The sequence below is a fragment of the Macrotis lagotis genome, chromosome 1 (genome assembly GCF_037893015.1).
Source record: "Macrotis lagotis isolate mMagLag1 chromosome 1, bilby.v1.9.chrom.fasta, whole genome shotgun sequence".
Classification (NCBI taxonomy): Eukaryota; Metazoa; Chordata; class Mammalia; order Peramelemorphia; family Peramelidae; genus Macrotis; species Macrotis lagotis.
Window position 1 is genome coordinate 669,536,588 of NC_133658.1, and position 17,713 is coordinate 669,554,300.

Sequence of the window (17,713 nt, forward strand, 5' to 3'; positions counted from 1 at the left end):
AAGACTCAAGAGAAACATAAAAGGGTAAGCATGAAAGGGACTTAATAAAGTTAAGTTACTTACATTCCTACTTAGGAAGTTGATTCTGGTAACACATTAGGGCAGTAGGAAGAAGTATATACAGAGATAAGGAATAGGAATAAGTTGAGTGTGAATTGATGATATCTACAAAGCAAAAATTAAGGGGTGAGAGAGGACTATAAGGAGGAGAAAGGAAAAGAGAGGTAGAATAGGGTAAATTATTTCTCATAAAGGATACATGAAAGTTTTGACAGTGTAGGATAAAAGGGGAGAAGTGAGGAAGAGTGAGTGAACTGTACTGTCATCAGAATTGGCTCAAAGAGGGAATATCTTACACACTCAATTGGGCATAGAAATCTATTCCTTACCCTACAGAAAGTAGGAGAGGAAGGGGATAAAGAGAAGGGAGGGGGGGGGGTGATGATAGAAGAATGAGCAAATTAGTGGAGGGGGTGGTCAGAGACAAAACAACTTTTTGGGAGAGTCAGGGTGAAAGAAGAGGAGTGGGAAGTAGTATGGAAGAGATATAGTTAGCAATGGAAAACTAAGAAAAAAACTGGATCAAGATTTCTCTGAAAAAGGCTTCATTTCTCAACTTATAGAAAACTGAGTCAAATTCATAAAAAATAAGAGCCATTCCTCAATTGAAAAATGTTAAAATATGAACATTTTTCAGATGAAGTAATCAGAGCTATCTATAGCCTTATTTTAAAAAAAAATGCTCCAACTCACTATTGGTTGGAGAAATGCAAATTAACACAAATCTGAGGTATTACTTCATATCTATTAAATTGGCTAATACAAGAGAACAGGAGAATGACAAATGTGGGGAAATGAAGTACTAATGCATTGTTGGTAAAATTGTAAACTGATTCAACCATTCTTTAGAATATTTTAGAACCATAAAATCATGCATACCCATTGACCTAGGAATACCACTACTAAGTTTGTATCTCAAAAGAGATTTTTAAAAAAAGAAAAGTATCTATATGTACAAATACTTATAGCAACTCTTTTTTGGTGTCAAATAATTGGAAATTGAGGGGAATGTCCGTCAATTGGGCAATGACTGAATAAATTGTGGTATGTGATTATGATGGAATACTATTAAGCTACAAGAAATGATGTGCTCAAAAAAAACTAGAAAAACTTACATGTGCTAATGTAAAAAGTAAAATGTGATATGTATAAAGTGACAGCAATATTATAAGATATTCAGCTAATGAATTATTTAGTTTTTCTCAGCAATACAATGATTCAATACATCACTAAAGAATGTATGAAGAGAAATGCTATCCAACCACAGAGGAAGAATTGATGATGTCTGAATGCAGATTTAAGCATATATTTTTGCTTTATTTTTCTTGAAGGGTTTTCCTTTTGCTATATTTTCCTTCACAAAATGACTAATATGGAAATCTTTTGCATGACTAGACTCTACAAGACATATTAAATTGTTGTTCTCAAACAGGACCATGACTTCAGGGATGCGATGACATGACATGCAAGTGAATTGAATTTAAGTTAGAGAGGGCTGTGCCAAGTCACTAACCTCACTTTCTCCTAAGGACCAATCTGGCTGGGTCCAGTGATCAAATATCTATTTAATCACTGAACAGTTTTCCTCAATGAAAACATCCTGGTGAGTAAGAAAGGGGAAAGAATTTGAAACTTAAAGTTTTAAAAACCAGTGATAGAAATTGTACTTATATGATACTGAGGACAAAAAAATACTAAATAAGTTTTTTTTTAAAAGAGAAGAAAAAACAGAGACATGGAGAATGAGCTAATTATATTTTTATTGTCTCATCAGACTTGAGCAGTTAGGTGGCACAATGTTGGGAAGTTAAATGGCACAATGTTATCTCAGAAAGACTCAGACACATTAGTTCTGTGATCCTGGGCAATTTGTTTGCCTCTGTTTCCTCATCTATAAAATAAGCTGGAGAAGGAAATGATAAGACACTATAGTATGTGTCCAGAAAACCACAATTGGAGTCACAAAAGGCATGCATGATTGAAAATATTCAAGAACAACAACAACAACACTCTCCAATATATACAAAGAACTGATTCAGTTTTAGGAATAAGAAATCATTCCCCATTTGCTAGTCAAATGGTAGGAACAGACAGTAATAAATAGAAGAAATTCATTCTAGACAAAGCTATATTTTAAAAAATCATCGATAATTAAAAGATACGAATGAAACAACTCTGAAGTTCTACCTTTCATGCATCAGAATGGCAAAGTTGACAAAAAAGGAAAATTAACAATGGGAATGGTAAAGGATAAACATGCATATTAAAGTTCTGAATTGGTCCAACTATTCTGGAAAATTATGCATACCCTTTTGAGTAAGCAATGCACTCCTGGGACCATGCCCCAAAGAAATCTAAAAAATGGAAAAAGGGCCTATATATTCTAAAATAGTTATAGTAACTCTTCTCATTATTTAAAATTGGTTTATAAAAAGGTGTCCATCAGTTGTAGAATAGCTGAATTTAGTATATGAGAGATGAAAAAGTCTTGTTCTAAAAGAAATGACAAAAAAGAATATGTTCATTGAAATCTGAGACTTGAATGAATTGCTACATAGTAAAATAGAAGAATATGCATATTAATTTAACAAAAACAACTTTAAAAGACTAGTCTTCTTATCAGTGTAAAACAAGCCATGATTCCACAAGATTTCATGATGGAGCCTGCAATGCATCACTCATTCCTTTTCTGACTGATCCAGACTTTCTTTATTATGTCCTTGTGCTAGGTAACTTCATCACCCTCCCTCATTTATTGCCCCCCCCATTAGAAATGTAATCTTCTTGAGGGAAGCAACTGATTTTATTTATATTATCAACACTTAGCACAGTTCTTAGTACATACAAAGTGCTTAATAATTAAGTGTTTGGTGATTGTTCATTGATTTAGACAAATGTTGCATAATGATATGTGGTTCTAGGACATAGCCAATGCGAGAATTTGTTTTACTTGAATGTATCCATTTTTATACAATTTTTTTTCCTTTTTTTAATCCAGTGGAGGGTAAGAGAGAGAGAAAGCAGATTTCTGTTCATAAAAAAAGTAAAATTTAATCTAGAGAAAATAATAGTAAAATACTGTAACTGCAAACAATAGTAATCTGCATTTTTTGGGTTCTTTCAGTCTTTTGCAGAACTTTTCCCCCTCACAATAATCTATAAAGTTAGAAAAGTAAATATTAATATCTTCATTTTACAAATTAGTTAACTGAGGCCTGAGGTGAGCAGATGTTTTTCCTATAGATTTAAATTATGTGCTTTTTTTCTACTATATTATAGTCCTTTTTTTGGATATCCTTATCAATCAATCAGGTAAACCATTATTTATCACCTATCTCATGCCACATAATGGGAACACAAATATAGGAATGAGATATTCTTTGCCCTCTAGGAACTCTCTCTCTCTCTCTCTCTCTCTCTATATATATATATATATATATATATATATGTATATTCATGAATAATAAGTAGTTCAAAGCTTTAGAAATAAAACTACTCTTGATTCAGTAGTTCTACATAATTTCATTCCCAGGGGAAATTTCCTTGCTAATCAGCCAAGAACATGAGTTATTTATGTTTTATTGCTATTTTAAGCAATCTAATTTTATCCAAGAAGGAATGTACATTATGGGCTGGAGGGGAGAATTTGCAGAAACTCATATGTTCAATAAGGCAGCCATATAGATGTTAAAAAGCTAAACCTCAATCTCCTATCTATTAGCTGTGATAATAATATTGTCACTATCTACCTCCTGGGTATACATGAGGAAGTTCCATGTAAATAGCAAAGTGTCATGAAAATGCCAATCTTTGTGAATATTGTTATTACTGAGCCATCAGTTTGGGAACCATTGTGACTCTGCCAATGTTAAAGTCCTTAGGAAATTTCATATTGCTTAATTTCCTCTCCCCTCTCTCAAAAAATTAGATTTCTGGTAAAGAAAAAGTGGTTGGCTTAGAGAGTTGGCTGGCTCATCACAATACTGGCAAAACTCCTAGCAATCCAAAGTGTTGTTCCAATCTGCTTTGCTTTGGTGATCTGAAATCATCAAAGTTCACTTATTCATCAACTGCATCAGAATATGTAGCTTCATCCTCAAGCTTGTAAAGTCATTGGGACCAGTTGAACCTTTAACTTTAGGATAAGATGTTGCCTCTTTTATGGCAGAATTGGAAATTGCATGGGGAAATGCTGACTCAGGTATTTCAGTCCCAAACCCTCTTTGAATTTCAGTCTTTTCTTGTGTGAGGTAAGGGCATTGGATCACATAACTTCTATAATCTTTTCCATGCTATTCTGTTCTTGGATGATTAGCACGACATCTTAAAAGAGTGAAGGAAGAATTCAGGTCTAAAATTTTGGTGTCAAAATGTACACACAAGATACAACATGCTAATTTCTAAGAAGGCATGATTATTATGAATTGAAAGCAGGAAAAATAGAAAATAAATTGAGGACATGCAAGAATAAGGGCATATTTCTATTCTGCAGTTCTAGTCTAAGATACTACTTGTTGCTGTTATTATTGTTGCTGTTGACAATGCCTCTTATTAATTGAAGAGAGACAAGACTATAGGTAGGTTTAGTCATCCATATTTCCAAACAAGATTTAGAATAAAGAACGGTAAGGCCAAAGGTGTAAAACAAATCATTTAAAATATACAGATATTCTCTGGTACCTGAGGAAAGAAAGAGAAGGACTAAAGTTAAAGTCAGAATCAAGATATAAAATACAAGAAAAGATGGCATTAGTGTCTTTTTGTTTTTGTTCAGTTGTTTCAGTTGTATCTGACTCCTCTTGACTCCATTTAGGATTTTCTTGGAAAAGAAAGATGCCAAATGGTTTGTTATTTCCTTCTCCAACCAATGACCTGTTGACTCTCCAACTGATTATACATACCTGATTGATTAACTGAAACTTAGAGAATGAGGCAACCTTGAAATACAGAGATGGTATATGGAAAGTCTTTATGACTAGTGGCTAATCTGGATAGAGGTGATAGGAACATAGCTTGAGTAAAATAAAATTAAAAAAATAATACAGAGGGGTTATGAGGTATAGAAAAATTAAAAAGTTGATGATGTGTGATTTCTATTTTATTAATAAAGTAGAAGACAAAATCCTCTGGAGAGTATAAGGAGAAGGGGATGGTGTAGATGGTTTTAGGGAAAAAGGAAAAACTTCATGCAAACCTAAAAATTATCATAGAACTATAATAAGATATGATCTCAAAATTTATTCTGTTCAACATCTCAGCCTTCAGTTATTAATATTTGGCATAGTATCATAGATATAGGAGCTAAAGGAATCTCAGAGGACAGTTATTCAAACTAATTTATTTAACAGATGAAGAAATTGGGGTCTAGGATAAAAATGAAGTTTAAGAAACTTGTCCAAGATCACATTAGTACTAGTTAATGAAGGTAGGATTTAAGTCCAGGTCCTCGAACCCTGTAGACTCTATCGATTTTACATTAGTAGTAGAGTCAGGTTATGAACCCAGGTCTAATTACAATGATCTTTCCACAACACTGCTAATTCATAACATATCATCTGAAATAATATTTGTAAAGCATTTTTTCAAATTTTAAAGTGATGGAGATTGATCATTCTTATTATTATTAGTTGCTATTTTCATTAACTTCCACATTATTAGGTGGAACTCATTTAAACAATCTTTGTAAAGAGGACAGCACAAAAAGCCACGGAGTACATAGTGATCTCATGACTCATTCATTTTCCTTGTTAAACAGGTTTAATTGAAAACAGTTAATGCTAAGTTCATGTAAATTTTTCCAGGTTTTCTTCTGACAGCATCCTGCTCATCATTTCTTACAGCACAATAGAATTCCATCATAATCACATGCCACAATTTATTCAGACATTTCCTTTATCAGAGAAACTTTCAAATCTTTTTTATCTTTCTATGACCCTTTATTACATGTAATTTATATTGCATTATGGTCTGAGAAGTATGTCAATTTTTTTATAGTTATTATTGCTAACTTTATTTTCTTGCATTCAATGTCTCTCCAAACACTTAATGTATTCTACATCTCCTTTCAGTCTGTTCCACCTCAAAGTGTTTTACTTATTACCACTCCCTTACCCAATATGTCCTCCCTTCTATCACCTCCTTTTTTCTTATCCCCTTCCCCTCCTACTTTCCTTTAGGGTAAGATAGATTTCTATACTCAATAAGTTATGTATGTTTATTCCTTTACTGAGTCAATTCTGATAAGGACTCCTCCTAAACTTTCCCACTTTCCTCTTTACTGTAAAAAACCTTTTCTTCCTCTTTTATGTGAGACAATTTTCCTCATTCTATTTCTTCCTTTCCCTTAGAATATATTCCTCTCTCACTCTTAAATTTCTTTTAGATATTAATCCCTTCATATTCAATTCATTCCTGTGCCCTCTCTCTATATATAAATGCTCCTAAGATATCCTAATAAGGAGAAAGTTCTTATAAGTTAGCAGTATTCTCTTCCTATGGTAGAAATGTATATATAGTTCAACCTTATTAAATCCCTTATGATTTTTTCTGTCTTGTTTACTTTTTTATACTTCTCTTAAATTTTGTATTTGAATTTTGTATTTTTGTATTAGGTCAAATTTTCTGTTCAGCTCTGGTCTTTTCATGAGGAAAGTTTGAAAACCCCCTATTTCATTTAAACTCTATTTTTTCTCCCTGAAAGAGTGTGCTAAATTTTTCTGGTTTGGTTCCTTGATAAAATCCAAGATATTTTGACTTCCAGAACATTATATTCCAAGATTTCCAATCCTTTATTGAAGAAGTGACTAAAGTTGAATTGTTTCTTTTTGTATGCTCGCTATCTTTTCTCTTTGACTTTTTGGTTCTGGAATTTGGCTATAATATTACTAGGAGTCTTCATTTGTGGAATCTCTTTCTGGATTTTATCTGTGGAGTCTTTCCATTTACATTTTCCCCTATGATTCTAGAATATCAGAGGAGTTTTCCTTGGTAATTTCTTGAAAGTTGGTGTCTTGACTCTTTTTTTTTTAATTGTAGCTTTCAAGTAGTCCAATAATTTTCAAATTATTTCTTCTGGATCTATTTTCCAAGTCAGTTATTTTCCCAATGTGATAATTCACATTGTCTTCTATTTTTTCATTCTTTTGGCTTGTTTTATTATAAGTACTTTCTTCAGTGAATTTTTGTACCTCTTTTGTCATTTGACATACTCTGCTTTTTATAGTGTTATTTTCTCTGATATATTTTTGGATCTCCTTTAGCAAACTGTTGACTCATTTTTCTTGACTGTCTTGCATAACTCATTTTTCTTCCCATTTTTCCTCTGCCTCTCATACTTGATTTTCAAAACACTTTTTTGAGCTTTTTTATAATATGAGACCTATTCATATTTTCTTATAGCTTTGGATGTAGGAACTTTTGAATTTTTTATGTTTTGTACTTTGATCTTCCTTGACATTATAGTAATTTTCTATGATCAGAAGTTTTGGTTTTATTTTTATTTCTGTTTGTTCATTTTCCCAGCCTACTACTTAACTTTTAAATCTTTTAAAGTAGGGCTCTGTTTCCAGGGTAGAGAGTGCACTGTCCCAAGCTTCAGGGGTTTTTGTTCAGCTGTTTTTAAAGATACTTCTAGCAACCTGTAAGTTTTTAGATCTTCCAAAGAGGTATGATCTAAAGAGAGGTGCTTATTACTCTCCTGGCCTGTGCTTTGGTCTGTGGGTGACCACAAGCACTCCCTCCTGCCCGGGAACTGTGAGGAGCATCCCCTCTCCCCCTTGAGGTTGCAAACTCTTCAGTGCTAGTGCTCCTCCTTCTCTGGGGACAATGATACTAGAATGGACCTGGACCTGAATATGAACATAGCAAGGGAGTCTTGTTTTGATGCTAGCAAAGAGACCCTGTAAACTCCTTCTAATTGGTTGTTCAACTCCATTACAATCTATGGGCTGAATGCTCAGAAGCAGCTGCTGCAGCTGCATGTTCAATAGCTCCCAAGACCTGCTGTCTTTTTGGGACTCGGTCTGCATTGGGGCTGGGTCAGCATTGGGGCTGGGTCAGCATTGGCAAAGTGTGCTTTTCTCACTCAAGTGCAACAGACCTTTCCTTATGATCTTATTTTTTTAGGATTTTGCAAGGCAAATAGGGTTAAGTGGCTTGCCCAAGGCCACACAGCTAGGTAATTATTAAGTGTCTGAGGCTGGATTTGAATTCAAGTACTCCTGACTCCAGGGCTGGTGCTCTATCCACTACGCCACCTAGCCTCCCCTCCTTATGATCTTCTAAGTTGTCTTTGGCATCTCTGGGCTGAAAGGTCTGGAAGTCTGGAAACTTCCACTGTTGTCTGGTTTCCTGGGGCTGAGTCTGTTCTGGTCTGTGCTCCTCTCACACAAGTACAATAGACCTTTTCTGCTGGTCTTCCAGTATGGGCTTGAACATTATTTCACTCCATCTTTTTGTGGTTTCTGCACTCTAGAATTTGCTTAAAGTCATTAATAGAAGATATTTATTGTGGTTTGGGGGAAGTTCAGGCACCTGTCTTTACCCCATCATCTTGGTTCCATCTCCCCAAATTTTGAAAATTTAACAATAAAAGATTATAGTTCTGCCCAGGCAAAAGTATGCTACTTCATCTAGTCATCCAATTCCAATTAAAGTCTGACTTTTCTCAGATTGTACAGGTTCCCTCAAAAACATTCTCCTTTCCAAAGTTTGCCAAACTTGTCTTTTCCCTACATTTAAGATCTCTTGCTACTTCAGGAAGTTTTAAATATATAACTGTGTAAGTAATGATAAATGACCCTGACTGTCAAATACAACAAATTATTCATGCTTGCACATGCATCTAAAAGTATATTTTTAAACATTAATGTAAATATTTAATATTTAACTTGAAATGTCTGCAATAATTCCATTCATCTCAGGACTAACTTAAGTTATAGGCTCCTAGAGAGAAAATACTATGTTATACTTACCATATATAGTACCATACAATCAGTGAAGGAGGAAATACAGAAGGAAGAAGAGAAAGAAAAAAGAGAAGAGAAAGAAAGAGAAAAAAAGAGGGAGGAAACAGCTAAGAGTAGGAGAGAAGAGGGCTAATTTTTAATATGACAAAAAAGATGAGTTATTTCCTTTTTATCTGCCAGGATTGTATTTAGCAACATCTGGAACATTTTTAAACTTTAGAAGAAAAAGAAATCCTCTTGTCCACAGAACTAGACTCTTTGGTGTAATGAGTCATTGTGGTCTTTTTATTTAAGTTGTCACAGACCATGAAAATTAATTGTGATGATTAAAAAAGTCGATTATTCAATCTGAAAAACTTTTATACACCTCCCCCTTTATCTGAGGAGTTTAGAGACAGTGGTGTTTATTTAGTAGAAGAGTAATATAGTTAGACATACTTTAGAAAAATAGGTGTCAACTGTATAAAGGACAGTTTGGAGACCAGAGAGACTTGAGAGAAGTAGACTAATTGGTAGCTATTAAATAGTTTCTGCAACTGTTGATGAAATCTTGCCCTGAGATAGTGGCATGAATAGAAAGAAAGGGGAATTTTTTTTAAACAAGATATGTTGTAGAACTATGATGGATGGAGCTCCTCTCAGCTTGACCAAGTGATCAAGGACAATACTTAGAAACCTACTAAAGAAAATACCATCCACATTCAGAGAACAAAGGATTCTGAATGTAGAGCAAAGGCATACTATATTACTTTTTTTAAAACTTCTATTATATATCTTTCCTTTTTATCCTCATGTTTTTCCCCCTTAGTCCTAATTCCTATTTCACAACATGACTAATATGGAATTATGTTAAACACAATTGTACATGTATAACTTTTTCCAGATTGTTTGCTCCCTTAGGGAGGGAGAAGGGAAAGGAGGGTGGGAAAAATCATGGAACTCATAGACATGCAAAAATAAACAAACAAATGTTGAAAACTACTTTTGCATGTAATTGGAAAAATTAAATAAAATTTCAATAAAAATGATGTGTTGAAGAAAGAGAGTATGACATGGCTAATGAGTGAATATATAAGGTGGGGAGACCAGCATGAAAAGATGATTGTAAATCTGGATGACTTAAAGGAGCGTGTACTTCTGGACAGTATCAATGAAATTCAAAATAAGAGTGAATTTTGAGGTAAAGATGAGCTCTGTTTTTTTGCTGGTTAGTTTGCTCTGCTTATAGAATACGTAATTTTAAATGTCCAATAAGTGGTGATGTATGACTGAAACTCAAAAAAGAGATCAGTGCTAAGTATATTCTTATAGGAGTTTTCTTCAGAGAAATGATGTCTAAGTCTAAGGTGTTAAGAAGTGAATGAGAACTGAGCATCAAGTATAAATTACTGCTTCTAGGAGGTTAGCTGGAGTTTCATAAATACCTTACTTAGGAGGTAAAATAGCCAAAAGATAAAATATTAAAAGACAGTGTAGAGCTGAATTATTTGTACACAATCACATTGTGAAGAGGAGGATAGATAAGGGGTGGTGTGGGAGACTTTGGTAGGGGTAGAGGGAGTCATGATGATGACCTGGAGATTGTGGTAAAAAAAGTAGGGTCTACTCAACAGAAGAACTAGAAAGACAGGAATCCTGAAGTAAGTTAGAAGGAGGCGAAATTTTTGAGCAGGATAAGAATATATTTCATTTTGTTCATCCAGATGAAGTCATTCAACAGTTGAGTAGAGAGACAAGATCTCTGTTTATGAGAGAGAGAGAGAGAGAGAGAGAGAGAGATTAGATTAGATTTGAATTTGGGCCTCATCTGCCCTGAAAAATAGATGTATTTTTAGATTCTGGATCTTGTAAGTAGTCTAGTTAAGAGTAATTTTTTTTTAGGTTTTTGCAAGGCAAATGGGGTTAAGTGGCTTGCCCAAGGCCACACAACTAGGTAATTATTAAGTGTCTGAGACCAGATTTGAACCCAGGTACTCCTGACTCCAAGGCCGTTGCTTTATCCACTATGCCACCTAGCCGCCACAAGAGTGCTTCTTGAGATAAAGATTATAACCATAACTATAGCAAATATATTATAACCATAGTCTGACTGAGGTTGAGTGAAAATAAAGGTTATGGGATTTGAGGAGGCTGATGAACTGAACATTAGTAAGGTTTTTGGAAAACATTAACTTAAATACTGAAGTTACTGATTTTGAGGGTTCAGTTTGAATTAAGATAGACTAGGAGACAGGTACTAAACTACTTTAGTAAGGAATTACCTGGAAGTTGATCAATGATCTTGAAAAAGATATGAACTGGGTGATAAGGATGGACTGATAATGTAAAAGTATAATCTAGAAGAAATTTATAACTGCTTTTAGTCAATTGAAAAATCACAAGTAAATATAATTTATATACTTTGTTTAAAGTGTTGTATTTACTATGTGGCACCAGTATGTCTTTAAAGGGTAAGTTGCTTAAAATGCTGTGTCTGTCTTTGGAAACAGCAGAAGAACTAAAGCAAGAGCCTCAGATAATTTACATAATGAAAATCAATGCTAAGTATTTGAATTGGTTGCAATTCAATCCTCTAAATAAGGCTCAAATACTATAGGAATTTGCCCTTTTCAACTTCAGAGTCTTTATAAGAGCTCCTCTTGTGGTTTCCATTTCCTATTGAGAAGAAGCAATGTGAGCTCAAGTGATTATTAAAGCTCCAACCTTAGATTAGCCCATGTTTAGGTTTGTTTCATATATATATATATATATATATATGTATATATATATATATATACATATATAATATATATATATATATATATATAGTCAGGGTTTGGTTTTGAGAGAACTTCTCTGATCTAAGCCCAGGTTCAGGAGGTCAGGTGGACTGAGTAATACACTCACTTTCATGTGAAAATAACTGAGGTGTGAGCCAGAGGACAACTGCCCTAAGGCTTTTTAAAATGGATGTATCAACAAATGGGTGGGGAAGTATTTTTAACAATAGCCAAAATATCATGTTGTTTACATGCATGCTTTGAACTAGGACTTGGTTTAGAAAGATAAAAGAAAACATTTGTAGAATCTCAGACTCAACATTGAACTAACCAGGTTAATTATGAGGATTATGATAAATTATTCTAATAATAAATTGTGAACACATGACATATGGAAATATGTTAAACATGATTGTACAACATAGGTTGTACATTGTACAACGTATATCAGATTATTTGTTGTCACAGCAAAGAGGGAAAAGAAGAGAAGAAAGGTGATGGAATGTGGAACTCAAAGGATGAATGTTGCAAAAGGATTAACATTGAAAACTCTTTGCATGTATTTAGAAAAAAATAAAAGATTGGTTGAAAAAATTAATAAATTAAGAACAAAAATTAACATTGAAGGATGGAGGCTTTCTTAAATATCTTTCTTAATTATCTAATAACTAAATAACCTTTATTTTCAGAGAAGAAAAGAATAAAATAACATACATTCTATTTTCTAATTGTCAAAATTCTTCTGAAATGAGTTTTGCTTCATATGACCTAAATTAATAAGTTCCTATTAATAGTGTCCAAATAATGTTTCCTGTTAAGAGATTCATCGTACAAGCATGTTGTCACTGGCCTATAATTCCAGTTACTATGAAGACTGAAACTGGCAAATCTCTTGAGCCCCAAGGTTTTGAACTTCAGAGAATTAAATTGTTAGGATATCACCACTAAGTGTAGCATTAATATGATTATCCCCCCAACAAGTTGCCCAACAGATTTTCTAAGGAGGAGAAAACTAGCTTACATTTTATCCTGATCAAAGCTATTGTGTATATCAGAATGAGACCAGTCTAAGTATTCCAGTGAGGATTTGAGAACTCATCTACAAAACTGTTTTCTTCTTTTTCTTTAATTAAAAGCATCCTTTAAAAAGTCCTAAGGAATGATTCAATCAATGTCATTGCTATAAAAATTAAAACCTTGTCATGTAGAATAAACTTCTACTTATATAATATCTTTTAAAGTAAGACAGGACAATATATCCCATTTTTGTATTGATTTCATAGTAGACTTATTCTTATACCAAAAATAAGATCTGAGGGATGACTCAAAGACTTAGGAATGTGTAATTGTAGAGAATGTTAATAAAAAGAGAACAAAGATCTGTACTGACTTGCTTGAATTTGGAATGTGGCAGATGTACACTGTCAGACTGAGGTTCCCCTAGGGAAATGGTCCAAACATTTGCATTCCCACCATGTCTCTCTCTGCTCCACCCCTTTACATAATGGTCTTTTTCCCCAGAAGAAAAAGACATGTACTAACCTCTGAGATTGTTCCTCTTATTTTAGTGAAGTAATTCTAACTTTTCCAAGTAATTTGATGGGAAATATGGTTTAGCAGACATACCATTCTGTGGTCTGAGGTTTTTTTTTTCTTTTTATCTTTCTTGCTTGACTTTTTGGGAGTTTTCCATTTGTACAAACTATTCAAGAAATTAAATTTAAAAAATGCAAACTTTAGAATACAAAAATATCAAGGAAAATATTGCTATATCAAAGAAAAGAAAGTTATTTGTTTTAAATATTATTAAATTATTAGATATGTCAAAGAAAAGAAATAGTTATTTGTTTTAAATTTATTAAGAATCTATATATTGCTTCTCTTTTCCCCTTTTGAAATCTGAAGAATCACTTTTGTATTCAGATTTTTAGATTAAGATAAGAAATGAAAGAGATATTAGAAACAATCTATTTCAACCCTTCAATGGAGAGATGATGAAAGAAGTTAAATGGCCTGTCCAAATTTACAAGGTAGGAAACTTTAGAGGTAGGAGTTGAAACCAGGTCCACTAACTGTACATCAATGCTCTTTCCATTGTACCATCTATTTCTTTTGGTTATTTTGATCTGATGTTGACCCAAGGAAACTAAGTGATATATTAGATAGAATCTAGAGTTAGCATCAGTCTAAGATACTTACTAGATGTATAACCTTGGGAAAGTCCCTAATCTGCTCCTGACTCAATTTCTTCTTATATAAAAATGGGATAAGAATAGCATTGACCTCTCAGGTTTCTTATAAGGTTGAAATGATATAATATTTGTAGGTATTTTGTAAACCTTCAGATACCATATAAATGTTAGAGATTAATATTTTTTAAAAATAGTGTGCACCTCATAGAGAGTAGCTAGGTGGTGCAATAGAAAGAGTACTGATCTGGAAATCAGGAAATCTCATCTTTCTGTGGGCAAATCTGGTCACAGATGCTTACTAGCTGTGTGACCCTGGGCAAGTCACTTAACCCTATTTGCCTCACTTTCCTCATCTGCAAAATGAACTGAAGAAGGAAATGGCAAGCCACTCCAGTATCTTTGCCAAGAAAACCTCAAATAGGTTCATGAAGTCAGATACAACTGAATGACTTAACAACAATAATAGTGCACCTCAGACTAAATAGGCTTCCATGTTTCAGAAGGTAGGTGATGAGAGTAGGCCAGTTCTGAATGAAGAGAATTAAAACACACCAAAAGTATAATTAAAAAAATCTGGATTTTTACTCTTTTTCTTCCCAGAATTGTCTAGCTTCCATAATTGTAGCATTGCTAAAAAATTATATTAACTTTGAGCCACCATGAAATGCTCAAAATACTTTGGAATGAGAACAATAAGAGATAACATCTGGCATTTGTTTAGAACTTTGAAGTTTTCAAAGAATTGTAAATACATTAATTCTTTTGATCTTCACAAGAAATCTGTGAGATAGATTGCTATAGCTGTTATGATTCACAGTTTACAAATGAAAAACCTAATCATCAAAGACCCTAAGCCTGTGGTCACACAACAGTGACAGTAACAAAAGCACACTTTTGTTGCCAAGTCAAACAGGTTTTTCCCCCTATCATTCTCTTCCAGTTTAGATAATATAGAGTGAATATAAAGAATATCAAAAAGGAGGATTTGACTACACATATCTTTACGCTGGCATTCTATTTCACACAATTCATCTTTTGTATCACTGACAAAAGAGTCTTTCTGACGAAAAGTTCTGGGCATATCACTCAATAACCTCCAGTGGTTCAACATTTTCTACTGAGTAAAATACAAACAAACTCCTTAATTGGGCATCTTCAGTACTTTGGCTTCACCCTCCTTTTCTTCCATATTTTTTAGTTTTCTCTTTTTTTTATATACTCTGTGCTCCAGCCAGACTGGATTACTCATTTTATCTTGAACTTGTTCTGACCTCTCCTAATTTTATGCCCCTGTGAGTGATATTCCCTCTTCCTAGAACATTCTCTCCCTTGTGCCCTACCATTTCATCCATCCTGTTGACTACTTCAGGAGACAGCTCAAATGCCACCTGTTCCATGAAGCCTTCTCCAGGGTAGCCTTTGAAATCAGAATTATATGATTCTGTGATTTTCCTAATCTCTGAAATTAGAAATAGTGCTTTTTCTTCCTTGAAGCTTCCTAACCACTCTGACTTCTCCAATGTATCTCATTATTTTCCATCATAATTATTATAAAGCAGTGAGGGAATTATTTGGGACAAGAAGTAAAATTTATATGGCTGTATTCTGTGGCATTCTTAAGTGTGTGTGTGTGTGTGTGTGTGCTTCTACTGATATTAGGGTAATTCAGAGCATCTGACCCTGAACCTATGAAACCATATAATGAATAATTTCTCCATCTCTAATCAGTTCTTTTTTATTTGTGTGCTGGACTCCACAAATCTCCTATTTCCTCTCTCCCTTTTGCTATGTTTTTAATACTGTGGTTTACAAAAATGATATTAATCTAAAGAAATATGGAAAAGTTGTAATTCTTAAAGATCACATTTCAATGACTTTTAAAAGTATTGCAGCAGCTGTTGGTATGGGGAAAATCATACATTTCAAGTATAGACTTTCAAGTCAAGCCCCATGATGAAAGAGGGTCAGGGTAACAAAAGACAAAGAAAAGTGAATTCAAACCTAAAAACTAATAGCATCATCTGACAAAATGCTGCAGCAAAATCGTATTAATCAACAAAAAGTAAGTGTAGATCTGAGAGTGACCTGACAGCTTGAAATGCTGTAATTTATTCTTTTACAGTGTGGCAGAGATACATCTTGAGGTTGGATGGACATCAAGAAGACTATTAAAATTGGTTAAACAGAGAGAAGAGCCTGCTAACTATTGCTTTTAAGTTAAAAACAACAAAAAAAGCCATTTGCCATGTATAAGCCGACACAAAAAATGAACTTCTATAGATTGGAGAGAAGAATTTTAGTAATGAAATTCTCTTTTTTATTCAAGGTTATACCATAAAATTATTTTATATAGATCTAGGTATCTTTGTCAGAATGTAAAACATACTTCTCATCTCTCTTCACAGATATTTTTTTACTTCTATTAAGACAATGGAGATTGATGAATTGCGATATTTTGATACTAAAAAGCAAACTTGTTCCAGGATTACAGAAAGCCCTAAATGGAGATGGGATACTTTAGCATATTACCACACCACAGCATATAACACAAAAAGCTAAGGTAGAGTTAAACAAATTTGTCCAAAAGATAGAGATAAACAAATTTCAAATATTCGAAAATTCTGATTTAAGCCTAAATGCTTGTGAGCTACAGTCAAATCCAGTCCTTAAAAAATCAAGGTTATACCTTATATCCACTGGCATAAAAGTATGTTTTTTTTTATGAAGAATTAAAGAATGTGTGTCAAAATCTATAAAATCAATGCCAAATCATGTAAAACGAGTATATGTAATGAAAGAATTTGCTATAAATCTAAGTTTTTATTTTTAAGATGTAAAAAGTTGTAAGGTTTATTTTTGGGGGGAGAATAATATTTTGTAATGTAGTTATTTTGTAAATGTCTACTTATTATAATTGGCCATAAACTCCTTGGATATAGGATTTAATTTTCATTTTTTTCTCAGTGGTTAAAACAATACCTTCTATATAGTTTCTGTTTATTAAATGTTTATTAAATTATTAAATGCATTGAATCAGATTAACTTTATATTTTATGTAAGGAAAATAAAAAGTATTTTGAAGAACACACCAAGAAATATGGCATTTAGCAATTGTATATTTTGGTTTAAGCTTCAAACTTTGATATATTTCCATCCCCTAATTAAATATGCTATCAATCCATTAGTCAAAAAGAATCATTTATTATACTATGTGCTAGATTGTGCTAAATGCTGGAGATTCAAAGACTAATATATTGGAGAAAAAAAAGAAAGTCTGAAGGATTTTCAGAGTCTGAAGGAAGAAGAGAGGGGAAGATGAAGTCAAGGAATTTTGAGATTAAGACAAGTTGATATTGAGAATGTCTCTAGACTGGTTGACTTATGATTTATGCTGAATCTAAATCATTAATGATCTTCAAAGAAGAAAAAGTTGACAGTAGTAGAAAATTCTAAGGGCAAAAGTGCAGGGAGGACATGAAAACCTCACAAAAATGCATAAAAGTATAAGTATTATATATTTACACTTACATATAGATGTATATGTATTTGAATGTAGAGATATAGATATCCTCCATTGATAATAATAAAATAAAATTATACAATATTACAGAAAAAGAAACTAAAATCACTTTAGTCATTTTTCCTATGTACAATACATTTGTACAATGCATTAAAATTTCCAAAGTTCTTAACATATCTCATTTGAACCTCACTATACCTTGTATAGTTGACGCTA

At 33.1% G+C, this 17,713-nt stretch overlaps 1 protein-coding gene across 4 annotated transcripts in view; it reads left to right on the top strand.

The window, feature by feature from the left end:
• TFPI (tissue factor pathway inhibitor) overlaps window positions 1-17,713 on the top strand; it is an 87,582-nt gene that overhangs the window by 17,749 nt on the left and 52,120 nt on the right. Inside the window, exon 1 of one of the 4 annotated variants that reach the window (XM_074215536.1) lies at window positions 13,631-16,537. The exons of the other annotated variants lie outside the window; for them this stretch is intronic. The gene's annotated coding sequence lies outside the window, so the exon portion shown is untranslated. Of the gene's footprint in view, window positions 1-13,630; window positions 16,538-17,713 lie in introns of those variants that run through there. 4 annotated transcript variants of the gene reach the window in all.